Raw genomic sequence first — 17138 nt, 5'->3', positions numbered from 1 at the left:
CTGATCAGCTGTTTTGTGTTGGGTTTTTTTTGGTTTTTTGTTTGTTTGGTTTTGGTTTTGTTTTTTTTTAAGCTTAGTAAAAAGTTTCTGATCTAGATCTGACATTGGTTGGTTTTCCTTCCCTTTAAAGTGGTTAGAATAGTTTTGGGAAGAGAATCCCATACCTGAATTGTGGAATATACTGGACACATAATATTTTTACAATTAGAGTTTTAGAATTTTTTTCTAACTTCAATTAAAATTTGGCTTTAGTTTACTGATTTGAAACATTATGCTGTTTCCAGATACGAGATTTTTTTTTTTTTTTTTTTTTAAGGGGGGTGAGTCAGGTGAGGATATGCTTTGTTTTGGCATCCGTTCTTGATCTTTAAATGTAATTAAAAACAAAGGACTTACGTTACTGGTCAGCTTGTTACTTGGCTTATGTCAGAATGTGTTTATAGTATTTTTGGCTCTTTATTTAGCCCATCTTGAGTTTGTTTTTTAAAATGAGACATTTTTATTGAAAGTCAGCAAGGTAATACCTTTTTCCTCTGGAATGTATTTTTAGTTTTAGAAGAAGCCATTATTAGGGAGACGTTTTGCACTGTTTGGGTCTCTTGACCCTTCTTATCTTGTTACAAATCTAGCTTCAGTAATCTTTTAGCATTAGACTGCTTTGTTGCACGGATTCTTTGGTAAATAGATTAATCGCTAGGTCTTGTGACTGTATTAATCTTGCTCTGCTGCTTAGGTTTGTTGAGGGATTTCTAATAATTAGGACGTCTTTGTGCTTGGTCTTGAAACAGTTCCTGTGTTTTCCTGGGAGTCTAATGGTGAGGTAGGAAACAGTGGAGACAGCCAGATGTATTAGCATAAGAGGTTATTTGGTTACTTTTCTTTGTGTTGTGTAAAAAGCTTATAAATATTTAAGCAGTTTTTGTAAGATACTGACCTGAAACAGAACCTTCTAAAAACATGCTAACTGTGGGATTTGGTGTTGGTTGTTAAAAAGAAAAAAACCAGACTTCTTTAAAAAGCGCAGGCATTTTATTGCATCTTCTGATACTTCGCTATAGGTGCTTGTAAACTGTGAACTACTGCTAGGCTAAATCAAGTAGTTTAATAATGTCAAAATGCATTTGTGCGGTAACTCAGTTCTTCTTCAGTGGCCTCCGGGACTTTGGACGATCACGTGGTATCACTTCTCTCTGAAAAAAGTGTTACTTCTCAAAAGAGCTTGTTTGATGTGCCTCCTCATGACTTTCATTAATACGACATTCTGAATAAAAACTTTGATGCCAGAGCCAGGTACCAAGAGGCAGTGGAGTATTTCTTGTGAAGAAATGAAAGCTATTGAGTGTACGCTTGTTGCCAGGCTGTTTCAGTGTATTTCTTCTGATTGCTTAATTTTCAAAATTTTCCGCTTGCTTCAAACTATTTTAGGATGCTTTTTAGTATGAAGTGAATAGCAAATACAAGAAGCCTTTGTTTGTTTTACACGATGCTGCTTGGTCAGGATATTTTTTTTGTTCTTTGGATAAATTATCAACCCATAAACCTTTTTCCATATGTGAGGTATGTTGTTTTTAGTAAAGCATGCACTCAGCAGCAAAACACGCTGCAGGAGTTCATCTGGACACATGTGAGCCATCGCAGTGGTGTGAGTGCATCCCAGGCCTCTGCTGGCTTGAGGTCAGGAATAAAACTTACTCTTGGTGATAGCCGTATTAAGCACTCAAATAGCAGGCGGTTTGAGTGAATGAAATGCCATTAACCAGAAGGGCAATGAGAGCATTTTTTTTTTTTTAAATTCTAATTTGCTTAAGAGAATGAGATTACAGCCAGAAAATTGTCTTGTCAGACAGCCAGATATTGACTTCTTGGTCTTCCCTTGCCAAATGCTCAAGCTTCTTCAAGCTCCCCGCTCCGAGCCCTCTGCCAGCTTGCCATGAGAGCCAAGAGTGAAAGCTTGGGCTAGTCCTTCCCTTGTTTGTTGGGCAAAATGTTACCCATTCTAAGCGTTATTTTTTACAAGATCTGAGAATTTGGGTAAGCTGTGTTTACTTAAAAACTCACAAAGCTCTGCTTTTCTTGAAGTCACCTTTTATTTGGAGGCAATATGGAAGCATATACATAACTTGAAAGTGAGTAGGGTGCTCTGATTTGCTAACATTTAACTCACTTTTAGTAACCGTACTAAGGGAAGCTCGGTATTAAATATTAACTTTAATTTAGAAAGCCTGGAAAAGCTGAACTTCTGTTTCAGGTCACTTGTGTTGGTATGAAGTACTTGACAGGTTTTTTAATTTTTAAAAAGAAGTTATCCTGTGAGCATTAAAAAATGTGTGTAAATATTTGTGTTTTCAAGTGTTTGATGTTCCCAACTTGTGCCTGATGTGTGCTTCCTAGCCCTTTACCTTGTTCCTTCTAGTTTCTTTGCATTTCTGGATTTCTTCCCTTCCTGTTGTAAATATTCCATGCTGTCAGATAGGTTTAAACTAGCTAGCAGGCTCATAAGCGATGAAAATGGAGACATACACAGGTTGTGTACAAAAGCCGCCTTTTTTCAATCAAAAAAATAAATGTATTGAAATAAAAGATGGGGTCCTTGATTCACTTGTTTGGTATGTGCTTTTGAAAAACTAGTCCTTTGGCTCAACTTTAGCTGTTACTACCTCTTTTCTCTGAATTATCTTTTGACTTTTAGATCAGGTTTGCAAGTTCCTGTAAAACTGTTAGCACAGTACTGAGGGTTTTTTTCTGCCAAGGCATAAAATGAAGCTTAAAACCAAGTTTTCTTTTCTGATAAGCCTTTATAATTCCACTCAAATTACTCCTGTAAAAGTGATGGGGTTTTTTTAAGACTTCCTAGGTTTAATTGAATGAAAAAGAGAATTGTAAGTAACTTTTTAAAAGTCTCTCTGAAATCAGGCCTGCTGCAACTCAATTAGTTGATTACTGGGACTTGTGCTTTCTTTTTCAGGTATATCTCTCTGGATCAGTGTTGGATACAGTATTTGTTCCCCTTCCTCTGTCCACTCGTAGCAAAAATAAGATGGGTTGGCCTTACGTAAACTCCCGTAGTTACCAAGTGAGACCATACTGATGCCACAAGGTGCTCAGCTATTGCCAAAGCCTGAAAAGGAGAAATACATAAGGATCTATAATACAACATTGCTGCTCAAAAATCCTTTATTCCACTGTTGAAAATGTAAAAATGATGTAATTGAATTACCAAAGCACTTAGTAATTTTGAAGTAACTCTGGAAAGCTCTATTGCACCGCACTGTACAAAGTTGACCTGTAGGCTCTCTTACAGTAGCCTGAGCGTGGTGTTGTCCCGTCATGTCCCCGCACCCTCGCTGTTGTGACTGTTCCCACAAATGCCAAAGGAACCCCCTGCCCGACACCCCCGCCATCCCCAAGATAGAGCTAAGGGTACGTTGTTGACCCTAAACTACCTGGAGTTACCAGCTGGTTCACGGAAGGGCAAATAGTTTTTGCATATACTTCTGGGGTCAGCTGGGCTCCCTACACTTTTTGACCGTAACCTAGTAAATAGCTAAGCTCTAATAGCCACCCGCTCCCTTCTTACTCAGCTCCTACGTTCTGTAAGTTCACACTCCATGTTAATGATTTCAGAGAGTATGTGTTCTTGCATTCAATGTTGAGTTTAGACTTTTTTTCATGTGCCATTGGAAAGAAAAATCAAGATATCCTTGGAAGGAAAGTGCTCTGTATTTTCAGGTTATGTGAGTAGAAATCCATGACTTCTTGATATACTAAAATGAAACAGTTGCGTTTCAGTGCTTTTTAAAAAAAACCAAACAAACCACCAAGCACAACACCAAAAACACCAAGCAAAGCATTTGCTGTTCCTGAGTTTAAAATTCATTCTTAAGTCTTCCAGAAAAACCCCCAAACCAACCACCAACCCACGAAGGAGTGCAAGTCAATGGCAAAAAAGTGCAGAACTGATCTCAGGGTGAGACAAGTCAACTGTAGTGAGCCAGCTAAATCATGACTGTAACGCTGGAGAATCTCCTCTGGTGAAACTTGAGGAGCAACTGCCTCTGTCTGTCAGCGTGGTCTTTCATCCGTACGGCGCCCACCCCAGCAGCGCTGGTGGAAGAGAGCACGTAGCACATGTGCTGCCTCAGTACACAGCTTGTGGCTGTAAAGCCATCTCTGGGAGGTTGCAAAAAGGCCTTCCCAAATCCTCCGGGGTGGAATTTCAATTTGGTGGGGGAAGCCAAGGATGCTGGTGGGTGCAGGTTCCCCCAAACTGCATGCTTTTTCAGGGCAAGTTTTGGGCTACTGCGCGTACTAAATGGAAGGGGGAGCTAGGATTAGGATTTGGCCGCAGTGGAGTCAAGGTGTTACGTGAACTGCAGATAACTGAAATCTGTGGCTTGTGACAGCGATCCACAGCCAAATCTTGCTTTATTTCTAGTCCATTCAGTTACAAAAGAATAAATATCAAGGATAAACAGTACAGTCTTGGTGCTCTGCACTCAAAGTAGAGAAGGGGAGGAAGCTGTGAGGTCTCCTATTTGAGAACAGCCATGAAGCATATACGGTGTTTTCAAGAAAATTTTGCATTGCTGATGGTTTTCATGGACCTCTGCAGCTGATGTACTTGTTCTAGAGCTCCTGGCTGCTTCCCATAGCTTCACAAGTGCCAAAAGGCTTTAGTTAGAAGTACAGCTGGAACTTACATAGAACTTTTACCAGATTTTGCAGGATTTGGCTGGCCATAAAATGTGTGCGGCCTTGGAGCCGCTGCTGCATTCATTCAGTCTTTTTCTAGTTATCTGAGACTGCCAAAAGAGGTGACAATTTCTTTCCTCCCCTGGTAGTTTTCTAGGGCTGTTTGCCCTGTAGCAGCTGCTTCGAGGCCTCTAATTCATTTTTATGCTGGCCATCAACCATGTGTCTGCCTGTTGTGGCTAAATGCTACTATTAGTAAAAATATAGAAGGCAATGTAGTAGAGCTGTAATGGGCTAATTTCTTTGAATTAAGGATGAGGAAGCAGCAAATGGTAGACATATTTGCCAGGCTACAGTAATTGCAGTGTTCATGAAGGAGCAAAAAAACCTCAGATCTTTATGAAAAAGTGGGACTGGTGAAGAGGGTTAAAAGAGCTGGTGTGGGAGGGAAGGTGGAGGGAGCTAACATTTTGGCAGAAGTGCTCTGACCTAATGCATGGGTCCTGTATGTAGAAACAAGGACTTTATAATGCGAAACCACTGTAGTTGCATCACCCGTTGGGGATGAAAAGTTTACAGTCTGACTACTGTTTCTTGAACTAGACAATTTGCCTGGGGCACTTGCAGATTAAACAGATAAAATCTGACAGACAAGCCACCCTTTGATATGTTGGACCCTAGAAATAATAATCATGATCTGTGTTAAATGTAAGTGAGGATGTTATTTTAAAAGGAGAAAGTCTCAGCCCTTAGAGGCTTCCCTGTCGGTTGTTATCTGGATTACACGTGCCGTGGTAATCTTTCAAAGGGAGGTCAGGTCCCACCGGGTGCCTCGGCTGAGGCGCAGCACGGCGTGGAGGCAGCAGGCACGCTCTGAGGAAAGCGCGTGACGATGCAGGGGTGGTGCGAGCAACTCCCGAGCTCTGTTTCTAGACCTGGGGGCAGTGAGCAAGACGCAGAGACACCTTGGATTTCCACAGAGCCAGTTTCGATCCAGTTCCATTCCTCTTGAGCCGATTCTGTGTGCATCTGCCTTCTGCACCTCATTCTCCAGGGTTTCTGTGGCTTATTTCACCAGCAGAGAAGTGCCATCTAAATGTTTGGGGACTGTTGTGGCTATCGCCAGGCTCCTGACTTAATGATGCCTTTCCAGTGGTGTTGGAGAGCAGAGAGCAGAAACAGTAATTAGCTCTGCTGGTCCCAGCAGAAGGCCAGTGGAGGCCAAAGCTAATTACAAGGCTGCCTGGACCTCAGTTCCTAATGCCGAACACCACAGGCGTGGTGTCCTGGTGCCTTGCCCTCCCAGCCCTCTGCAACCCCGGGAGCTGATTTAGCTCGATCACTGTGCCTAGCCTTTGTAGGCGCCCTCTGCTTTTAGTCACACCGTCACTAATCACCCCTCTTCCTCTGTGCCCAAAGCTTAGGAGTGCTGCTGAGCACGGTGCGGCCATGAGTCCCTCCAGATCTTCTTGGAACAAGCCTCCTGGCCACCAGCTGCCTCCTGGAGGAGACGGCAGTGCTTCTGCACAGGTCTCCCATTTCTCGTCACCCAGCATCATCCTAGGCCGCTCTGTCTTTTGGAAATGTTTGCTTCTGTTTGAAATCTCCTTTGTCAACTGCTGGTGCCAGACTCGGGAAAAGGAGTGGAAAGGCATCTCTTTTTCATGTTTTAGGACATTCTAGGGCTGTGCAAGCAGGTAATTAGTGTTGGTCATATTTCTTAGTACGCTCTTAGGAATGCTTAGATACTGACGTGGTGCTCCAACCCGTTTAGAGTTGGGTGTCTCATAGCATTGCAAGGGCGTCCGTGGGGCACAGATGGGGGAGATCACACCTATTGTCCATCGGAGTGCTTTGGGGAGGGGTGCGATGTTTCGCTGCCCAGGCTTTAGCTGAGCTTGCTTGGAGTTGCTTTTAGAGGTGAGTAGTCAGACACAGCGGTAAATAGCTAACTTGGGAGATAAGCAGTAATCTCTGACAAAGAATGTGCATGCTTTTAATGTCCAGTGTTGGAGTTCAAACACATGATTTTAAGCTGCTGTGGAAGTATGCATTCAGTGTTTGAGAGCAAATGTCGCTTGTTCATCAGTTGATAAGCAGTACCTTGTTACGATTTGGTAAATTGATGGCTGTCACATGCTTGGCCTAAATTAGTTTGCAAAACAACTGATAAGCTTTTCTGTAACAAGACTTGGTTTAAAAGTTTGCAAATACTGAAGCTTAAGATCTGGGCCAAGATACTCTGTTATGAAACCAAGGGTATGCAATTTATTATATGCAAGAAATTCAGTGTTATATCTCTAGCTCTTTTTTTAGCTTACACTAAGCAAAGCATGTGACATATGGTACCGCTCTGGAAAGACTATGGAGGCTGAAAAACCTGTTCACTTTAATATGGGTTGGATTAAGATTCTGACAGACTGCCTGCTGCTGTCCTGCGGATGGGGTTTTCACGTGTCGATGTGTTTGGTTTCTCCATCCCACAACACTTGCTGTTGGTCCTTTGGCAGCTGCACCACCCGCTGACTTGTAAATGTCCATCTTGGTTGGGGCTGGTGAGGGGGAGAAACTAGCACAACAAATGGAGGGATGTTCTTGTACTTCAGTGAATAAATAAAAAAATCGGTTGTGATGTGACAGCCAGATATCTCATTAGCTGGTATTAGAAATTAAACTCTGGTTCGGTAGGCAGTTTGTCAACCAGCTGTAAGCAGTCACTGCTATTGGGTTGCTTTGTGTTCTTAACTACAAAGCCCCTGGTCCCAAAGAAATAGCTGGCAGTATCTCTATCTCTTGGTGGTAAAATTATTGCACAAAACGTACAGAGCCAGCCAAGTCAGGGAACGGAGTAAGCAGTACATCAGCTTTACTCGCAGCTTCTAGCCTTTTCTGGATCTCCTGCGCATGATGGAGCGAGTGACAATCACGTCCGTATGACCATCTCTGTAACCTGTGGTACAAATGCAGTGTGTTAAAGCTTAGAGTTGGACGTTTGGCAAACAATATAGGTGTTAGATCTTGGTGTTGAGCTGTCTGATGCATAGAAGTGGATTGGGATCTGATGGATCCCTTCAGCAGGTGTGATGAGATGAAAGGCGGCATTTCAAAGTGCTGAGAGTGAGCTATCCAGAGCTGCTAATGGGGGATGTTAAAGGGAAGGGAGTTTCCAGATTTCCTCCCAGTACAGTTTAACAGTACTGCCAAACCAGTTTGAATGGCTCGTTCCCTCCAGAAGGGACTTTTTTAGGGGCTGGCAGAGTGTTCCAGGGAAGATTCACTGTGTGACTTCTCTCTTCTCTAAGCTTCGGTGCGGTTCCTGACAGTTTTCCCTCGTGGCTGCAGTGCTGGGTAAGACTGAATCAAGAGAGTCGAGTCCTTCCCCGTCAGGGCAGTGATCTGTTGCATCTGCTGAAGCTGCTCTGTGTCACTTCATCTTAATAGTGGCGGCAGAGCAGATGGGCTGAACCCAGCTCATCCCCCTGCTTTGCTGTCTGGCCAGGGTGGTCCCGCGTGCCCTTCGCACTGGGGTGGCCTCACGTGGGCTGGCTGCGGGTATGCACGTGGCCTCTGCTCCTTGGACTTGGACCATTAAAGGGTCAGAGCGTTGGCCCGAATCAAAGAGGAGGTGGCTTTGGCAAGTGGGGTTGGTTCACTGAGGTGTCAGATGCTCTCCCCGTGCCCGAGAGAAAGCCCAGCCTGTTCGGCAATGGAAAGGTAGTTAGTTTGGTAGTTCCATCTTGGTTTTTGGGACTCGGAGCTGCCTTTAGGTCGCGCTTGGACTTGGACCATTAAAGGGTCAGAGCGTTGGCCCGAATCAAAGAGGAGGTGGCTTTGGCAAGTGGGGTTGGTTCACTGAGGTGTCAGATGCTCTCCCCGTGCCCGAGAGAAAGCCCAGCCTGTTCGGCAATGGAAAGGTAGTTAGTTTGGTAGTTCCATCTTGGTTTTTGGGACTTGGAGCTGCCTTTAGGTTGCGGTGTGTGTGTGTGTGTGTGTGTGTGTGACCTGAGAGAGGCCATGTTTCACCACCACCATAACCCTGCAGATGTTTGACCTCATTTGCCTTGAAAATATCTTAGGTAGTTGGTGTTCTGCTTCTGAGTGCAAAAATCTGCTCAAGTTGGATCAGAGCAGTGTTCTCAGTAAGCCCGTCTGAGATGGAAATTGAGTCACCCCCAAATGATATTAAAAACAAACAAAACCCAAAACTCAGGTCCCTTTTAGAACCCTACCATTGCTCATAGGAAGGAAAAAACCCAAAAAAACCCCCAAAATAAACATTCGGAATTATTAAATACAGCCTCTGTTTCAGGAAATACCTGAGCTAACAAATAAATTCGGGCTTGGAGATCACTCTGTGGGAAGTACTTCAGCATTTTTCTAATGTTTGCCTCCTTTGCACAGAAGAGTAATCCCAGCTCTGGGAGGATATGACTACCAGCAGCTTTTGAGGTGAATTTTTGGGTGAGGATTGATTTGACATGCAAATACGTACTTCAGGGTGATCATTTGCCTGATAGTCTGGGAATAATTTTCATGTGACCTATTGTTGGTGCTTTAAGTAGGATTAATATCTGTTGGAAGAAATGCTCTGAAATATGCTGCTGTAAATTCAGCTGCTTCAAAAAAATAAATGGGCATGGTGCTTTGATATCTTCTTTTAAAACATGAAATCAAATGACAAAAGCTTTTGTTTAAGCTGTAAGCTGAACTAAGAGGACTTGCATGTTGGAATGTTGGGAAAATTCTCTCTGTTTAAATGAATCTTAAACACATGCATATAAAAGATGTGTATCGGGGTATAAACCTTTGCAATTAGCTGTGGTATAATCTTTTCTCCCCCTTTCTCATGCTTTTATTGTATCTGCTTTTTCTTGATTCATAAATACAAAGCAACTAAGCAAGACGATTTTTCTTTAATAAAAACAAAACTGCCCAAAGTAAAAAGGAATGGGGCAGTTTTACTTCAGCTAATACCCGCTGTAGCCTTGGCGGTTGGAAAGGCAAACTTTATTTTTGTTTTGTTTGTTTTGTGTTTTTGCTTTGGTTGGTTGTAAGCCAGCAATATAAAACGGTTGTAGGCCAGCCACAGAAAATAACTCGCTGTATTTTCTGTTGATTATAGTACTACCGAGATATTTCTGTTGCAAGTTCTGGCAGTGTGCAGTTTCCAACGCGTGCTGGTTGTTCTGTTTCTGGATGTGAGCTGTCACGGTAATAAGCCAGCGAGCTGCAGCCCAGAGCTCCTCACCCGCTCAGCCCCGGGCCGCTGGAGGCTCTTTGCAACGAGTGCCCTTTGGAGGGGACTGGTCAGGGTGTTCCCTGGCATCAGGGGCTTCTAGAAAATCCCAGGTTCCAAAGTGAAGGAGGTTGTGACGCTCTGGGTGATTCTGGAAACGAACGTGTTGCTGGCTGGGTTGGGGTAGAATTGTGCTTGGGAAAGCAGAGTGTGAGGATTGTGTTTCTGTGCTGGTTTGGGGTTTTTTGCTTGGCAAGGGAGGAATGCACCAAGCAGAGGGTGGAGCGTGATGATGTTCAGCACTTGGGACAGTGCTGAACCCCCTGGGTTCATTGCCCGAATTCTCTGTCCCAGTGGCACAAGGAGGTCTATTCCACAGTCTTGTTTTAAAAGCAAGGCAAAATGTCATTATTCTCAAGAAGTTAGATGAAACATGAGCAGCTGGGACCATTACAGCTTCAGATGTGGACAGATGATCACAGGTGGTTGTGTAGAGGTAGGCTTACTGGGTTACCCCTTCATTGGCCGAACAATGTTGCCGCCTTAGCGCGTTACTAAATTTACAAAGCTTGCTTGCAATGGGAAGCTTAAAATGTTCACGTGAGCAGTTATTGCCAATCAGTTGACAAATGGCAGCTCACTAATATCACTGCAACTTGTGTTTGTGATTTGGAATGCCATTTAACAAATCTGGTATGCTACGAATGCTAGTATACTATGAAACATACGTCATTGTGATCATTAAAAATCGCAACCTTTTTAATGATGCATTTGAAGAAGGAATACTGTGTCGCTGTGGTTACCACTTGGCTATGATGTTGAAGTACCGTGACCTAAGCTTTACAGAAATTAATGTTTCTCAGAAAAAAGATTGCTCTTGCCCATTACAAAGAAAATAGTATGAAGATTTCATCTAGGCCAAGTCGAGTGATGTGCTTCCTTTGTGGCAATTTGTTTGACCGGTGTAGTTATGCCCAGATTGTCTGGACTACAGTCCTTGTGCTTAAACTGATATCATGGATATAGTAATCCTGGCTGCTGTGAAACCTGTAGACTAATTAAGCACCCTAAAAAACCACCAGCAAAAGTATCTGAGAATTGTCATTCCTTACCCTTGCTCTGACAACCGCCCTTGGGGAGTTCCCTAAGCACAGGTAACCACTAACCCTATTTTTAGTAGTCAGCCCTACCTGATGTACTGTGGTCTCCTTTTTCTGGCCACTCTAGTTGCTCTTCCTGATGGCTGAGGTCCTTTAAAATGCTTCTATCATCACAACTAGGTACCAACCAGGACTTACTTTTTGGCTGTTTAATCCAGGACACGTGTATCACTTCATTTCCCCTGTTTGGTTCTTTGTTCCTCTTTTTTTTTTTTTTTTTTTTAAAACCAAATTTTCTTACTTAAAAGGTGCCAATCGTATAGTCATCTGTATTTGGATAAACTTATGTAAAAATCTTCTCTGCTGCAAGTAGTTGTTTAATAGTAAGTCCCACTGTATTTAGTAACTGGTATATTTGTTAGCGCAAGACTGATTTTCATTTAGTAGGATATTGAGTCTTATTCCATGTAGCTAATGGAAAACATGGGACAAATAACAGACTGTCTCAAAACAATTTGAGACTCTCCTTAGCATTACAAAAAAAAAAAAATCCCCTAAGAATTGGCATAACTGCAAGAAAAGATGTGAATGTGAAAAAGGAGAGAACAGATTTAATACAAGCTTCCAACTATTGGCTATAAATATTGAAAAGGTGCAAAAAGGCAATTATATCTATTTTTAATTGTGAGTAACTTAAGTGCCTTTCATAATTATGGACTGTGCAGTCAGTAGGAGAGATCTTTTGTAGTGAAACCATTTTGTTTGCATTTCGACATGCAACCAACGTTTGGATTTTTGACTACAGAACTTAGGCTTTTGTGTTAAGCATTTAATTGTCTGACTTTGGAGAGTCTGGAAAGCAGAAAAGAAATGCATGGCGCTACCCTGTAATTTCCTACGCTCATTAGTTTGTTCACAGACTTCTACGAGATGGCAGGCTTTAATTTCCCATCTACCCTTTCCACGTTTATCCCCATTTTATGGGTTGATTATAGTCATGAATGTCTTAATTTCTTTTCTTTATTCTGCTAAAAGCTTTATGACCAGCAGGATATGTTGAATCAATTGTACTAATCTTGAGACGGTGTGAAAAGTCTGTTGGTGTGGGTGGGTCATTGAACCTGCCGACTCAGTTTTATACTTTTGAGCAGGTTCTGCTGGCAAGCTTGAAAACCAAAACCTGTTTATGTTGTTATACGTAAATCTGCGAGGCATTACATGGAAGTAGAGGTTTTTAAGCCATTTCCCATTAGAAAAAGATTCTGAGATGCAAAAATAAACATGTAATGAAATGGTCTTTTGAGGGAAGTTCATTTAAAAAGGAAAATAATTCACAAAACAAAATATATTTGAAAGACAGGAAGGCTGATTTAAATAACCCATTGAAACATCTCGTTTCTCTGTAACTATTTTGCTGTGATCCTATCGTGTTTCTCCAGCCTCTGACTTTGAGTCAGTAATGCAATTGAAGTCTCTGGAGAAGCATATTTTTGTTCTGTACTGGGACAACTCCCAGTTAAGAGAAACCAGGAAAATGGGATTTCTCCTTTTTCTTTACGAGGTTTTGGAGTTGTTCCTGATTAGCTTCATGTGCGGGTACTTCAGTTCCAGATTAAAGTTGCCTGTTCCTCCTGTTTCTTAGCCAGTGTAAAAATTCCACCATAACCCATAACAAATGTCCCCACTCTCCCTGCAGTGGAGCTAAAAATAACAATTTTTGTGTGTCAACAAGTCTTAACAAGATGAATGCAATTTCCATATTCCTTTCCCACTGCCTAGCTGAAGCAGAGGAAGTGAAGACTTGGGTTGGCTTGAAGGCCTGCAAACTGCCCTTCAGATGGCTGCCAATTCCCAAGCTTAGTCATGCCTGGTTGCTGTGGAGTAATGTTTTTGTCATGAATTTCCTGAAATATAATGCATGTTAGTTGAGCCAAATTCATACAGGTTTAAGATGGTAAAATTTTTCAGAACTTTAGTGGCCACTAACACGTTTGGGTGAAGTTCAGATAACTAATTTGGCATTTGACGGCTCTAACACCCCTTTAAATGCCAAAGTTGCCTTTACCTCCCAGGTACCTGTTTGGAACATGAGTAAGAAGGTGCTCCTCAGTTTCGTATTGTCTCCTCGTTGTCTTGGAGCACTGCAGTTTTGAGGTAAGCCAAGCTACTGCCTGGAACATGCAGTTTATGAAAAGGTAGACTAAGTTGGTGGATGGCGAATTGGGGACAGTAAAGCTACTCTACTACGATCAGCTGTCTTCCTACCTGGCTTTGCTCCCCACCTGTCTCCAATACTACTCATTCTTGCTTCCCACCACTCCGCTTTTTTATATTTTTCCTGTGCCAAGCAAAAGAAAAGGAAGAAATGATAATGGCAGTGCGGTGTGGTGGATGGTGCTTATCCATGGAGCAACACTGCTGAGCTGAGTCCCCTTGAATCTGTGTCACGGATGTTGAGTTTCCAGGCTTACTGCTTGTCTGGGAGCTGATGGTGCCCTTTCTTGGGAAGGGGAGGGCTGTGTTGGGCTGGATGGCGACTGGATAGGTCTGGCTTGCTCTTGGCAGGAAAACAGGAGTCCCACAGGAGCAGAGACCTCACCTGCAGTACTGCGCCCAGCTCTGGAGCCCTCAGCACAAGGAGGATGTGGAACTGTTGGAGCGGGTCCAGAGGAGGGCTACAAAAATGATCCGAGGGCTGGAGCACCTCTCCTATGAGGACAGGCTGAGAGAGTTGGGCTTGTTCAGCCTGGAGAAGAGAAGGCTGCGGGGAGACCTGATTGCGGCCTTTCAGTACCTAAAGGAGACCTATAGGAAAGGTGGGGAAAATCTTTTTAGTAGGGCCAGCTGTGACAGGACAAGGGGTAATGGCTTTAAACAGAAGCAGGGTAGGTTTAGACTGGCTATAAGGCAGAAATTCTTTACAATGGATGGTGAAACACTGGAACAGGTTGCCCAGAGAGGTGGTGGAGGCCCCATCCCTGGAAACATTCAAGGCCAGGTTGGACGGGGCTCTGAGCAACCTGATCTAGTTAGCGGTGTCCCTGCTCACTGCAGGGGGGTTGGGCTAGATGACCTCTAGGGATCCCTTCCAACCCAAAACATTCTATGATTCTGTGAAATTGGGATCTGAAACTGTGCTAAATGTGGCTGATGAACAGGATAGGAACTTTTTCACTCCTGCTGTGAGATCGTGGGAGAGAGTAGTGTCACCTGATTCTGCAGGGTTTCTGTTTGAAAAATCTGACTTCAGGATTAAAAATGTCAAGTTTGGTTAAAGGAAATGCTGAATTGTTTCCTATGCAAAACTGATAGACCAAGCTTTGCATCCTAGACTGTAGTTAGAAACTGAATGTAAAAGAATTAGCAGTTTTGTTATACGTTCAGGAATGACCTTCTATTAGTCTCTGACAGCTTACAGTTTTTTACATACTTCAGAATAGACTGATATAAAGGAAATAGTTGTTTCAGGTAAATTTACAAAAGTAAATTACATAATCTATATTTATCCTTAAAATATGACCCGTGGGATTTCATTCACAAAAGTACCAATTTGGGCAACTTGGCATACGTAATTTCACTTACTTAAAATATTTAATTTATATCTGTGTAGCTGCCAATTCAGCATCAAGTCAATAAATTGTGTTCTGTAACTTTGGCTTTAGTATTTTTTAAGCCAAGGATCTCTGTGTAGCATGCCATACACTAGCAAGAATGGCTTGCAGAAAAATGCTGTGGTAGTTTACAGTGAAGTTAAAAAGAATAATTTATCATAAATGGTAGTGTGGTATTTTGGAAGCTGATGAAGGTCCTGATGTAAGAAAAAAGGATGTCAAATATTTGTAGTACATGACAAATACTTCATTTTAATCTCTTCAACAAATTAGTCTTGGTATGGCTCACTGCTAAGTCCATGCATACCTAGGCATGCTCCTGCACAGCAACTGAGAGTGTGTTTTTTCCACTGCTGGGGAGCTGGAGGTGAAGATGAATATTTCATCTTCATGTATGCGTGGCAGGGATTTCTGTATCAGTAATACTGGATTTTTTTGTCATTGTGTAAGTTGGTTTTTGTGGTTTTGCTCCTGTCTTTTGGCAGCTTCATTTTTGCAAGATGTGAGGTCACCCTTAGGGTAGGGTCTTGCCTTTGGAGATGGGTTTGGCTGGGATGACTGACATAGCTGCCCTTGCTGCCTGCCCTGCCTTTCCTTCAGAGGTTGCTGTCTCTGAAGGCAGTAACTTGTATCGTCTCCTGAGCTGCTGTTGGTGAGAGCCTGGCACGTTAGGGTGAACCAGATGTGAACAAACCTACTTAGGAGCAGACATGTCTCTTCTGTGGACATGCAAATTTCTGCTGAAGCCAGATGGGATTGATGTTGCTGTAGTCAAGTCTGTTTCTTTTGGTGATGCTGGCACTGCTTTGGCCTTGGTGAGCCAGTACAGGCAGCCAGGTGCTCAATCAATGCTAGAGGAAAAAAAGAAAATATAAATGCTTGGTATAGCTACCTGAGTGGCTGAAGGTCAAATGACTTCAGTGCTGGATGCAAGAAGAAAAGGGAAAAGGACAGGATCCTGCTGCGCTAAAGAAAGAGAGGTAGGACTTGAGCAGCATGGGTTTGGACTGTGGCTTCATTGCTCACTACAAAGAAAAACTTGGCATTGTTTCTTTTGTTAGGATATCACGATTTGGGGGAAAAAAGTATTAAAATATGTGGAGGAAAGGGAGATTCCACTTTGAGCTAAAACAACTGTTTAGTCAGCCATATAGCAATGACAGATGCCTCCCTTCCTGCCAGCATTTTCATGGTCTGTTTAAACCCATCCAAGACTCTGAGGTCCCACCTCCTCCCTGGTGCATGAGCCGTTGCCTCCATGACCCCAACGCTGGACCTCATGGATCTCATGCTGCCAACAGAGAGGCTTGAAGATCCGTCCCTGTAAGCAGGTGCTGGTCCTGGGGCGCAGTGGGAGCCCAGTGGGGAGGGACCTGGTGGGACCTCCCCGTTTTCACAACAGCAAAACCTGGGCTTGGGATGGGGTCTGGAGGTGGGATGGGGAGTGGGTGTGACCACCCACCGCCCCCCTCACCCTGGGAGCCTGGTGTTCCCCCGCGTGTCCCACTGGTGGCTGGCTGAACGTGAGCTAAAGATGGGATATTTTAACAAAGATCAGCCTTTCCAAGCCTGTTGTATGCTCAGTAGGCCAATCTTTTTCAGCCTGAGGTGAGTATCAGGTGCTTTGAAAAGATCCTTTTTTTTTTTTTATCCAAGACAGTGAGTTAAGGAATTAGCTTATATTTTATTTTTACCCTTTGATATAAAATAAAGCAAACTATTAGAAGATGAAAGCTTCTCTCTGCTGCTCCACAGAAATAAGTGAATTTCTCACTAAGAAAGCAATAAATTAATTTCTCAGCTCAGCATTTTGCTTTTTAACTGTGGCAAGGATGAATAGTTGAGTGGGGCTGTAGTTTTACACCTTAATGCCAACCAGGACTGAAACCAGTGTAAGTCTGCGATTTTTAGAGAGAGGTTTAGCTTTCTCAGTCCAAAGTAGTAAATTTTCCTGTCTCTGTCTCTTTGCTAAAGTAAAAATTTATTTATTAAGCTAGCATGAATTTGGGGCCAATGTTCTGGTTTGGGTTTGTCTGGTTTGTGTAACTGGCATTGCCAAATATGTTTGAAACACAAATGAAACGGATAGAAATGTCTGGGCATAAACATATGCAGGTTTTTATTAGAATGGAGAGCAGAGGTAAGGTTGCAGACCGATGTGTTTCTACAGATATAATTGAGGTTGAGCTGTGTTAAAACTTGAGTCTCTCCGGTTTGTTTCAAAGCACAGTCAGAACTTTGAACTGAGCCAGCTGACACCATGGACATAAACAAATTAAGAAATAACACTGAATTAAACAAATTTTGGGCTGCTCCACTCACAGCAACCCAAGCGTACGGCTTTGGCTGCAGTGCAAATTTAAGCATAGATTAGATTTCAGTCATTTAGCCTTCATTTAAATAAAAACATGCTTTAAAAAGTGCCCTTATTTGTCCTTTGCATTTAAATTTTGGTTTTGGAGTTTCCATTGAGATGTTTTTTCACACTGTTGCTACAAT

The sequence above is a fragment of the Egretta garzetta genome, unplaced genomic scaffold (genome assembly GCF_000687185.1).
Source record: "Egretta garzetta isolate BGI_Z169 unplaced genomic scaffold, ASM68718v1 scaffold114, whole genome shotgun sequence".
Classification (NCBI taxonomy): Eukaryota; Metazoa; Chordata; class Aves; order Pelecaniformes; family Ardeidae; genus Egretta; species Egretta garzetta.
Note: the sequence above shows the minus strand (reverse complement) of the source record.